This window comes from Rutidosis leptorrhynchoides, chromosome 9 (genome assembly GCF_046630445.1).
Source record: "Rutidosis leptorrhynchoides isolate AG116_Rl617_1_P2 chromosome 9, CSIRO_AGI_Rlap_v1, whole genome shotgun sequence".
NCBI classification, from domain to species: Eukaryota; Viridiplantae; Streptophyta; class Magnoliopsida; order Asterales; family Asteraceae; genus Rutidosis; species Rutidosis leptorrhynchoides.
Window position 1 is genome coordinate 331,706,822 of NC_092341.1, and position 13,739 is coordinate 331,720,560.

Here is a 13,739-nt window from a genome sequence, read left to right on the forward strand (position 1 = left end):
TGAATGGTCCAGACCATCTTGATTTCAATTTTCCAGGAAATAGCTTGAATCGTGAATTGAAAAGAAGAACTCTGTCTCCTTCTTTAAATTCTTTTGAACTTCTGATTCTTTTATCATGCCATTTCTTCGTTCTTTCTTTATAGATTAACGAATTTTCGTATGCTTCATGTCTTAATTCTTCTAATTCATTTAGTTGACTTAATCGTAGACGTCCAGCTTCATGTAAATCAAGATTACATGTTTTCAAAGCCCAAAATGCTTTGTGTTCAATTTCTACTGGAAGATGACATGCTTTTCCATAAACAAGTCTAAAAGGTGTGGTTCCAATTGGAGTTTTGTAGGCTGTTCTAAAAGCCCAGAGTGCATCCTCCAATTTAATGAACCATTCCTTCGGATTTGATCCTACGGTTTTCTCTAGAATACGTTTTAAAGCTCGGTTGGTATTTTCAACTTGTCCACTTGTTTGTGGATGATATGCGGTGGAGATTTTATGAGTTACTCCATATCTTTTAAGAACTTTCTCAAGTTGATTATTACAGAAATGAGTACCCCGATCACTTATTAAAGCTTTCGGTGTTCCAAACCTTGCAAAAAGACGTTTTAAAAAGTTGACTACAACTCGTGCATCGTTAGTTGGGAGAGCTTGTGCTTCCGCCCATTTAGATACATAATCAATGGCTATGAGTATATATAGATTATTATTAGATTTTGGAAATGGACCCATAAAGTCAATACCCCAAATGTCAAATACTTCACATACTTGGATGACATTTTGTGGCATTTCATCACGTTGACTTATTTTTCCGGCCCTTTAACATGCATCACAGGATTTGCAAAGAAGGTGTGCGTCTTTGTAAATTGTAGGCCAATAGAATCCAGCATCATAAAATTTTCTTGCTGTTAGTTGAGGCCCATAATGCCCTCCTGTTGGTCCTGTGTGACAATGGTTTAAAATTTTACTAGCTTCATCTCCAAATACACATCGGCGTATTATTCCATCGGGACAACTTTTAAACAGATGTGGATCTTCCCAGAAATAGTGTTTTATATCACTGAAGAATTTCTTTCGTCTTTGGTACGATAATCCTTTTTCAAGGAATCCACAAACTAAGTAGTTTGCATAGTCTGCAAACCATGGGATTTCTTTATAATCTATCTTCAATAGATATTCATCAGGAAAGTTGTCTTGTATGGCCGATTCATTTAGAACTTCTAATTCGGGATTTTCAAGACGAGAAAGATGATCAGCGGCGAGATTTTCTGCTCCTCTTTTATCTCGAATTTCAATATCAAACTCTTGTAAGAGTAAGATCCAACGGATTAATCTTGGTTTAGCATCTTGTTTTGAAAATAGGTATCTAAGAGCAGAATGGTCGGTATAGACCACTGTTTTTGCTAGAACGAGATATGATCGAAATTTGTCAAAAGCAAAGACAATAGCAAGGAGTTCTTTTTCAGTAGTTGTATAGTTTATTTGTGCTCCTTGTAACGTCTTACTAGCATAATATATAGGTTGAAATCGTTTTTCAATCCTTTGTCCTAAAACGGCTCCCATTGCAAAATCACTTGCATCGCACATTAGTTCAAATGGTAGATTCCAATTTGGTGTTATCATGATCGGCGCATTAGTGAGTTTCTCTTTAAGAATATTAAAAGATTTGATACACTCGTCTGAAAAGATGAATGGCGCATCCTTTTCTAGGAGTTTATTCATAGGAGTGGCAATTTTAGAAAAATCTTTTATGAAACGTCGGTAAAAACCGGCATGCCCTAGAAAACTCCTAACTCCTCTAACATTGGTGGGATGTGGAAGTTTAGCAATTACATCTACTTTAGCTCTATCCACTTTAATTCCTTCTTTTGAAATTTTATGTCCAAGAACGATGCCTTCTTTAACCATGAAATGGCATTTCTCCCAATTAAGTACTAGATTTGATTTTTCGCATCTAATTAGCATTCGTTCCAGATTAACTAGACATGATTTAAATGTATCACCGAAGACTGAAAAGTCATCCATGAAAACTTCCATGCATTCTTCTATCATGTCGTGAAAAATCGCCATCATACACCTTTGAAAGGTTGCAGGGGCGTTACAAAGTCCAAATGGCATGCGTTTGTAAGCAAAAGTACCATAAGGGCACGTGAATGTGGTTTTCTCTTGATCTTCGGGTGCTATTGGAATTTGAAAATATCCGGAAAATCCATCTAGAAAACAATAGTAACTATTTCCGGCTAATCTTTCCAACATTTGATCAATGAAAGGTAAGGGAAAGTGATCTTTTCTAGTGGCGTCATTTAATTTTCTATAATCAATACATACACGCCATCCTGTTACAGTCCTAGTAGGAATAAGCTCATTTTTCTCATTTGTAATGACAGTCATGCCACCCTTCTTAGGTACACATTGAACTGGGCTTACCCATGGACTATCAGAAATTGGATATATCAAACCTGCATCTAGCAGTTTAATAATCTCCTTCTTAACTACATCTTGCATATTAGGATTTAGTCTTCGTTGGCGTTGCACATACGTTTTATGACCTTCTTCCATAAGGATTTTATGTGTGCAATACGAAGGACTTATTCCTTTAATATCATGAATCTTCCATGCAATGGCTGGTTTATGAGCTTTCAACACAGAAATGAGTTGTGATTTCTCATTTTCAGTAAGAGAAGATGATATTATTACAGGTAATTCAGATTCACCATGTAAATAAGCGTATTCCAAATGGTTTGGAAGTGGCTTTAACTCTAATTTCGGAGGTTCTTCTATCGATGATTTGTATCGATATCTGTCTTCTTCTTTTAGCATTTGAATTTCTTCTGTTGTTGGTTCATATCCATTAGCTATAAGTGTAGCTAACATTTCAGCTTCATCAATTGGTTCATTACCTTCTCCTAAAGAACATTCTCCTGTTCCTTGTAATTCTGGAAATTCTTTTAATAATTCTGCATGTGCATCTATAGTTTGAATATAATAACATGTATCATCTGCAGATTGTGGTTGTTGCATTGCTCTATTAACTGAAAAGGTAACACTCTCATCCTCTATACTTAGGGTCAGTTTCTTACCGAACACGTCTATCATTGCTTTAGCCGTGTTTAAGAATGGTCTTCCTAATATGAGAGGAACTTGAGAATCTTCTTCCATGTCCAGAACAACAAAATCTACTGGAAATACTAAAGTACCAACTTTAACTAGCATGTTCTCCATTATCCCTCTAGGATATTTTATTGATCTATCGGCTAGTTGTATGCTTATTCTGGTTGGTTTCAATTCTCCAAGGTCTAGTTTAGTGTATAGTGAATACGGCATTAGATTTATACTAGCACCTAAGTCTGCCAATGCTTCTATTGAACTAAGACTACCCAGAAAACATGGAATTGTGAAACTTCCTGGATCAGATAATTTTTCTGGTATCTTATTCAACAGCACTGCTGAACAATTAGCATTCATAGTAACAGCCGAGAGTTCTTCCATTTTCTTTCTATTTGAGATTAGATCTTTCAAGAATTTAGCATATCTAGGCATTCCTGAAATCACATCAATGAAAGGAAGATTTACATTTATCTGTTTAAACATATCCAAGAATTTGGATTGCTCGGCTTTAAGTTTCTCTTTCTTCATTTTACTCGGGTAAGGAAGTGGTGGTTGGTACGGTTTAACATAAGGTTTATCCTTAACTGTGTTATCTTCATTAACCTTTTCAACTACCGGTTCTTTTTCCTTATCTTGATCAGGTTGTGGTTCTTGTAGAGTAGGAATAGTTTCATCAGAAGTTACAGGTATTTCAGGTGGTTTAAGTGTTATACCACTTCTTGTGGTAATGGCTTTAGCTGTTTCATTCCGGGGGTTAGCATTTGTATCACTAGGTAGACTTCCCGGTTTTATTTCACCTATTAACCTTGCTAGGTTACTCAATTCTTGTTCCAGATTTTGAATAGAAGCTTGTTGATTTCTAAATGCTTGAGCATTTTGTTCATTAGTTTGTTTTTGAGAGGTGAAAAACTGCGTTTGAGTTTCAACTAGCTTCGTCATCATATCTTCTAAATTCGGCTTTTTATCATCGGTTTGTTGTGGTGGTTTGTTTTGAAAATTAGGTCTTTGCTGATTATAAGTATTATTGGATACTTGTTGATTGCTAGGACCTTGTTGGTTGTTGTATGGAATATTTCGGTTATAATTCTGGTTTTGATTGTAAATTGGTCTTGGCGGTTGATAATTATTCTGATAATTATTTCCAGGCCTTTGGTTTATGTATGAAATATTCTCTCTTTGTTCCATTGTTAATTCAATACTGAGACAATCTTTTGTCAAATGTGGTCCTCCACACTGCTCACAACTAATTCGTATTGAGTGAATATCTTTAGTCATCTTTTCCATTCGTCTCTCCACAGCATCTATCTTTGCGGAAATGGAATCTAAGTCATGGCTAGAATCGGCTCTAGCTGCTTTAGATGATCTAATGATATCTTTTTCTTGGTGCCACTCATGTGAGTGGGAAGCAGTGTTATCAATAATTTTGTAAGCATCAGTTTCGGTTTTCTTCATAATTGAACCACCAGCTGCTATATCTATGTCTTTTCTTGTAGTGATGTCGCATCCTTGGTAGAATATTTGTACTATTTGACAGGTGTCTAAACCATGTTGCGGACATCCTCTTAATAACTTTCCATATCTTGTCCACGCCTCATATAGAGTTTCATTTGGCTTCTGTGTGAACGTAACAATTTCTGCTTGAAGTCTTACGGCTTTAGATGCAGGAAAGAATTGTTTAAGAAATTTGTCAACTAAAACATCCCATGTATCAATCGCCCCTTCAGGTAACGATTCCAACCAATCTTTGGCTTCTCCCTTTAAAGTCCAGGGAAATAACATGAGATATATCTGTTCATCCTCCACTTCTCGGATTTTAAATAGTGTGCAGATCCTATTAAAGGTACGTAGATGTTCATTTGGATCTTCCTTCGGCGTACCACTAAATTGGCATTGATTAGTCACCATGTGTAGAATTTGTCCTTTGATTTCATAATCTGGCGCATTAATGTCTGGATGAGTAATTGCGTGTCCTTGGCCAGTGCGTTTAGCTCTCATTCGGTCTTCCATACTTAAAGGTTCCAGATTCTCCATAATTGAATTTGTTGAATCGGTATCACTAGATGATTCTGATTTAATGGTTCGTTCCTCAACAATCTCTGTTTGAATGATTGGTGGCTCCGGAGAAAAGTTTAGTGGTTCAGGATCTACGAACCGTTCCTGAATATTTTCCGGATTCTCAATTGTGAGGCCGGGTTCAAAAAATGGATTATCGGAAATTTGAACTGAAGTACTTGGTCGACTGGATGATGATTCTAAAGAAAAATCAACGGCGGTTATATTTGCTAAATGTCTTGATCTAGTTACAGGTGGTGAACGTACAAAAGGTGGTGAACGTCTTGCTCGGTGCATTCACTGAATATCCTATTAGTTTAAAAAGGAAAGAAAAATTATAATAAGTTATCCAATCAATAGACTTTTCTGATTTTGCCCACGTTTCGAATAGCCAAAAGATGCAGCAGAGGGGCAGGATTCGTTTGGTCTCAATATAATTGAGGATTGTTTGGCTCCAATAACCCGGTCCACATACAAATCCAACTATTACTACGAACCAGAAAATTTTGATGTCTATCAATTTAACCACTCAAAATAAATTTTCGTAATTTTAAGAAATTTAGATAAGAAGTAGAATAAAAATCTATGTCCTAAAACTAGAATAGCGAGAAATAAGAAAGAAAAAGAGTTCTTCGAAAAAGGTCGAAAAAGAAAAATGGTTGAAAAATAAAAGGTGACGAAAAAAAATAAAAGAAACTTATAAAACTTAAAAATACTTGACTAACCTAATCTTATTACTACAACTAACTTAAAATTATAATCGCAAATTGAGATTACTAATTGAAATGATAATTGATACATAGTAAAAGGTGTCTAAAAATATTAAAGCTTACAGGAAAAACTAAATCCCAAATGGAAATAACTTAAAAAGAAACTAAAACTTAAAAAGGCGTCGCAAAATTCTAAAGCACCTAAATCTTAGTCTAAAGAAAAAGCACTTAAGGAATTCTACGGCAAAGCCTAAAAATCTAGGAGTAAAAATGACTATGGTAAAAACTAAGTTTAAAATTAAATATGAGCTAAAAATACAAATATTACGCTACAACGATTAAAAAGGGACAAAATATAAAAATATACAAAAAGTTGTAAAAATTACAATTTTTATAAAAATATTATTTATTTATTTAAACTATTAATTTTACAATTTAATTAAACTTAATAAACTAAAATATAAATTAAATAAAACTTAAATTAAAATAAAACTTAATTATAATATTAATAATAATTAGGGTTAATAATAATTATAATTAATAATAATCCGTAATAAATGCAGTTTAGGGTTTCTGTCGGTGTCAGAGAAACTCCGCGATTTGCGGTAATTTATAAAGAAAACCCCGCGAGTCGCGGGGTTCAGAAATTCAGATGACAGCTTATTAAATTCGACGCGTTTTTCTTTATTTATTTTTTTTTTATTTTCTGTTTTCTGTTTTTATATAAATAAAAGATATTTAAATAAAACTTATATTTTTATAAACTAAAATAAAAATAAAGAAACTTATAAAACTTAAATATTTAACAAAATCTTAAAAATACTTATATTTTTGTTTTTCTTTTTATATTTTTGAATAATTAAAACGTATTTTTACAAAAACGAATTTTAATAAAAGTTAACTAAAAATCTTTTTTTTTTTTTATATTAGCGTTGCGCTTTCGGCGTTTAAGAGTGTCCCCGGCAGCGGCGCCAAAAATACTTGATGTCAAAGCTAAGGGGTATAAAATACTATTGAAGTTTACAACGAAACACTATTAAATACGATACAATTTTACACAAGATATTTATTTATTTATAGAATGGATATACTTAAACCTTGCTACAACACCTATAGGCAGTGTACCTAATCGTAAAGTAGTGTAGTTTTTAGTAAGTCCGGTTCGTTCCACAGGGAAATCTTTAAACAAAGCTTAACGCTATATCAATTTACTTTTATAAAAATACAAACATATATCTAAGTAATTTTATTATAAAGGGGGGTTTTTACCGTTTAATGACCGGTTTGTCGATTTTAAAACTTTACTCGCAGTTAAAACCTAATGTAAAATATTAAATAAATAAAAGACTTAATTTAAAGCGTAAAGTAAATAACGATAATGAAATTGCGAATAATAAAAGTGCGATAAAATAAAATTGCGATAATTAAAAAGTACGATAATTAAAAGTGCGATTAAATAACAATAAATAAAAGTGCGATAATTAGAAGTGCAATTAAATATAAAATAAAGGAAATTAAATATGAAATAAAAGAATTATGCTTATTTAAACTTCCGTAATCATGATGTTTGACGTGTTGATTTTAGTTTTATGCCCATGGGTTAATTGTCCTTTGTCCTGGATTATTTAATATGTCCGTCTGGTTTTTGTCCATAACAGTCCATCAGTCATAAATATAAAGTGCGAGTGTCCTCATCAAATTATTCTTATACCCGAAGTTAAATATTCCAACTAATTGGGGATTCGAATTGTAACAAGGTTTTAATACTTTGTTTAATGAATACACCAGGTTATCAACTGCGTGTAAACCAAGGTTGTACTACTTTGTTAGCAATTACACCAAATACCCTTGAATGTAATTTCACCCCTGTTTTAATTATTCTAGTGGCTATTAATCCATTCCCGTGTCCGGTTAAATGAACGATTATTCGTACATATAAATACCCCGCCCATCGTGTCCGATCGAGTGTATATGGTAATTTATAGGGACGCCCAATTGTAAATCTTTATATTAACATTAACAAACTATCATTTAGTTAAACAAATATAAAGCCCATTAATAGCCCATAGTCTAATTTCCACAAGTGTCGTTCTTTTGTCCAAACCCCAATTATGGTACAAAACCCAATTACCCAATTTTAGTAATTAGCCCAACATCATGATTACTTCGTTTTAAATAAGCATAATAATAACTTAGCTACGAGACATTAATGTAAAAAGGTTGAACATAACTTACAATGATTAAAAATAGCGTAGCGTTACACGGACAGAATTTCGACTTACACCCTTACAATATTCGCTAACATACCCTTATTATTAGAATTATAATTAAAATTAAAATATAAATTATAAATATAAATATAAATTTTACGTATGAATGAGGAAGAAAAAGATTATTTTTACGATCAGAATTCGGTTGGCTTTATAGGCAGTTTTTTATTTTGGGGCTCCGCGACTCGCGGCATTTTTGCCTTCAAACTCCGCGAGTCGCGGAGAATGAAATTACAGCTCAGTCCCTTGGAGTCTTTCTCTGCCGACGGTTTTTATTTATAAATATAATATATATATAATTAATATAATTAATTATATATTATATTATATTTATATACATAGTTAACTTGTAATTTTTAGTCCGTTGCGTCGAGCGTTAAGAGTTGACTCTGGACCCGGTTCCGGATTTTCGAACGTCCTTGCGTACAATTTAATATCTTGTACTTTGCGTTTTGAATCTTGTACTCTTGTAATTTCGAGACGTTTTTTTATCAATAATTGGAACCTTTTTTATTGTCTTTTGTACTTTTGAGCTTTTTGGTCGTTTGCGTCTTCAATTCGTCGAATCTGTCTTTTGTCTTCACCTTTTATTATTTAAACGAATATCACTTGTAAATAGAACAATTGCAACTAAAAGCTTGTCTTTCTTGAGGAATAATGCTATGAAATATATGTTCGTTTTTAGCATTATCAATGTATCATATAGAGGTCAAATACCTCGCGATGTAATCAACTATTGTGAATCGTTTATAATGTATATGAACGGGTCCTTTCACAATACGTCTTAGTTAATTCTAAGACAATACGTATACAATACGTCTCTGGGTTGATGCAAAGACAATACGTATACAATACGTCGTGGGGTAATTCTAAGATTATATATATAAACCGATTATTGGACAATTAAAAATGAATTAAAATATTGATTATAACATATGAAACTAAACAATTCTTCAAGTTTGCCACTTGATTTCATCTTAAACCTCATTTGTACCTTGACAATTTTAATCTGCGTTCAAACCTTTCATGATTCTTAAAAACACCTCAATCAAGAGAATGAACCAACCGCACTTCATCTACGGAAGGAAAGATTTATGCATATAGTTATGCACCTGAAAAACTCTCGAAAACTGAGTAAACGTTTAACAAATAGTTGTGCTAATTCCTTTAGTGTTATTATTACCCAAAATAACTTTACAGTTCTTTTTCAAAGTAGCAAATTTTGTCACAGCTCCAGCAAGTCAACTTCGACTTTTCACTCAAAATGACCTTATTATAACCTTGATATATATGCGTGCTCATTTATTGTTACCAGAGAACCTTTTATATTCCACCATATTATCATCAGCGTTTAATCATCTAAAAACACAATTCTCTTGAAACTCCTCAGTTTGATAACCAATGATCCAGATCTGTTAACTTTGAAAATGCTGACGAAGCAGCATGTAGTAAATGGTCTTAATGGCCAAAAGTGATGATAAAGAAAATGGAGTGTTGGGAACACCCGATAGAAAATTTGGTACTAAAAGATGAATTGAGCTAACCATTAATGAGACCAAGGACAAATACAAGGACCAAACCCTATATTCGAAGAATTCAGGTAATTCTAGATCCGATGAAATCTTTAGAGAATATCTTGCTCCGAAGTCATGTTAAAATCTTGCGAAAAATTTTTCTTCATAAACCTTCGAACTTAGAAATTCTAAAATATCATCATAAATATCTTCGATATTTCTGAGGATATTTTCATAAATATTTTTGTCCGAAATTATCTACCTCTTCGTGTTTTCTGTATTCCATTATATTGGAAACTACTGTAAGATCTAAGTATAAATTAAGAATGAATTGTGGAGATGTGTTGAGAATTGAAACATGAGTTAGTATAATATAATGACGCCCGGCCAACGTGATTATATTACAGTAGGTCATGCTGAGTTTCTAATGAAACGTGATGATGGTTCACAGTAGATCATACCATCATCATGTGTCATGTTACATAACTCTTTCATTCTGTTAACTTCTAAACATATCAAGAAAATATATTCTTGATAGTTCCATCCTCAGAGATTCTGGTAATTTGACAAATCAAATCGTGCTATTACGTTCTTTCTTGATTAGAACATTAAGTTCATTCAAAACTCCATACTTACGAATTCTGGACCGTTACTCGCTTTACTAAAGATCGAGAAGAGAATAAAAAGGCAAAGAGCTCTGAAATATAAGGGAAGATATAAAACCCGACAATAACACAGAAATCACAAACCGTGTACATTAATACGAATAGCAATATAAAGACACGGTAGAATTAAGAATAGTATCACCCCAAGGTAATAATAGAAGTAAACAAATTCTTCTGGTGGAAGATTAAAAAGAAGGATGACAGAAATGATAATTAGAAAAATATCAAGGTTTAGAACTGGATGAAGCATTTTCACAATCTTTTAGAAGTAAGAATTAAGAAAGAAAGTATAGGAGTGATCAAAATAATGGAACGGAAGGGGTTTAATTTATAATGAAAATATCAGACGTAGCAATCAAGATAGATGACCACATTTAATTAGAAAGATCCTAATTTCCTTAAATTCCGAAGACTCAGATCTTATTTAGATTTTGAAGATTTCCTTAATCCCTTGAATTCCGGAAATTCAACCAAGACAACGTTAAAAGATTAGACGCACCTTATTTTCTAAATTCAAACGTGATAACGTCAAAAGTTAAGATGAACTTTATTTTCTAGATTCACTCTTTAAGTGATAGCTTCATTCGTACACTTCGAGAAATCAAATTGTTTTATCCGTATCACTCAATAATGATAAAACTCTATTTATCAATTCATATTCGTCATGAAAACATATTTATTGTCAGCCATGACAATCCCAATCAAATTTCGGGACGAAATTTCTTTAACGGGTAGGTACTGTGACGACCCGGAAATTTCCGACCAAATTTAAACTTAATCTTTATATAATTTCGACACGATAAGCAAAGTCTATCAAATCGAGTCTCTAATAATTGAACTATTTTTTTTCATGAATGCATGTGACTTTGATTATTCTGACGATTCACGAACCATTGTTTGTAAATATGTGTACATAAATAAATATATATATGTGTATATAACTTGAATTACATTAATATTATATACAATTATTGTTATAAATATGTAAAATAATAATGTGCGTTGTAATGAAAACTATTACCTTATATATATATATATATATATATATATATATATATATATATATATATATATATATATATATATATAGGAAAATCACTTAATATATATATTGTTACAATTCAAATTATTCTGTACAAAATATATATTTAATATATTCATTTATGTAATAAGAACTTGTAATGTAAATTATATATATATTTTATTTCGGAATATATATAATTATATATTTTACGAACTTTTTTTACATTATTTAGAAATACTCATTCTATTTTCTTAAGAAAGTTAATGATGATTATTTTATATATGTATAATTGTAAGTTAACATATGATATATATATATATATATATATATATATATATATATATATATATATATATATATATATATATATATATAATTTCTATACATAGTTATTTAAATGAATATTGTAATATATGTAATTTACAAAACTTATATTTATAGAAATTGTTAATATTTCATAATTATGTGTTAATATTAATATGTTATATTCATATTCATATTATTATTATTATTATTATTATTATTATTACTATTATTTTTATAACATTATTAATATAGATATTTATTATTAATTATTAATATTAATATAATATATATATAATCAGATATATACAAAAATGCGCAAGATTTTTCCTCATCTGCTTTATTTTTTTATTGCGTTCCCCTTGGATTGAATAAACTGTCGGGTTATCCAGCTATATATCAATCGATCATTTGAAGGACAAAAGCCATTCAATATTCCATCATCCATCAATTATACACTACTGCTTATGATCATTATATCTGTTAAGTTATTTTTTTTATTTCTTTTATATATACAGCACGATATCCTATTAATAATCGATTAAATCAAATAGCCTATTCTCGAATCGATTTTCAAAATCTATATTTACAGTTGTGTTAGTAATCTTCTAACAAATCTTTCTGCAAAATTTGAATTACCAATTCCTCATATCGAATTCGAAATTTACGAGTCAAACTGGATTTTAAAAAGTCAACCGTTTTTATTCATGAGGGAATTCGAAATCGTTTTCATGTTTTTGGTTTAATTGATGATTCATATAGTTTTAAACAACGATTTAGAACATATTTCATTTAGGATTCACGAGCTAAAACATCCTCAAATTGAAAATCAATTTTTTTTCCTTCTTGTATCGCGAACAGAATACCAGGTTTATTTTTTTATTTTTTTTATTTATTGTTTGATTTAACAAAAATAACCAACTCAAGTTATTTATAACCCATTTCAATTCTCAAATCTTGTTAAGTATTCGTATTATGAAAAGGGTAAACTGGGTCGATTCAGTTTCATGGTGAAGAAGGAGAAGTAAGAAAAACAGAAACAATATAAAGTAATTAAATTGTAATATAAATCAGAAAAGCAAGAGTAGTGGGATGGTCGTGGGTGTTGTCGGGTTTTCAAGAGGTCGGGGGTTCGAGCCTTGCATGAGGCACAATTTTTTTGAAAACCTTTCCTAAGGTAGTTTTCTATTTTATTATTATTATTGTTATTATTATTATTAACATACTTATTGTTATTATGTTAAAATGTTATTATTAACAAAATGATTATTAATATACTTTATGATATTATCATTACTATTACTAGTATTATACTTAGAAATTACTAGTATTATCATTTAAAACTTATTATTATTATTATTATTATTATTATTATTATTATTATTATTATTATTATTATTATTATTATTATTATTGGTATTGTAACTATTATTATTATTATTATTATTATTATTATTATTATTATTATTATTATTATTATTATTATTATTATTATACTTATAAGTATTATAAAATTATTATCATTAGTATTATAGTAATTATTATTATTAATATAATTATCATTATTAGTAATATTATTATTATTATTATCATTTTTATTATTACCAGTATCATTATTATTTTTCTGAAAACCCTATTATTATTATTTTCAATATTACTATTAATATTATTATTATTACAATAAAAGTTAGTTATATAAAAATGTACTTAATATAACTATATTAATAACTTATAAATTTTTATAAAAAAATATATTTACATTAATAACGAAACACATAACTTATTAAGATAACATTTATATCACTAATAATATATAAATTTATTCGATTACGATTATGCGTGTTAATATATATATCTGATATAGGTTCGTGAATTCGAGGCCAACCCTACACTTGTTCACTGCTGTCATATGTATTTTTACTACGAAATACAGTATCGTGAGTTTCATTTGCTCCCTTTTTAATTGCATTTGCAATATATATTTTTGGGCTGAGAATACATTCGCTGCTTTTATGTTTGACGAAATAGACACAAGTACTTAAAATATATTCTACGTTGAGTTGTACCACCTTGCATATCTTCCCTAATAGCTTGGTAACTA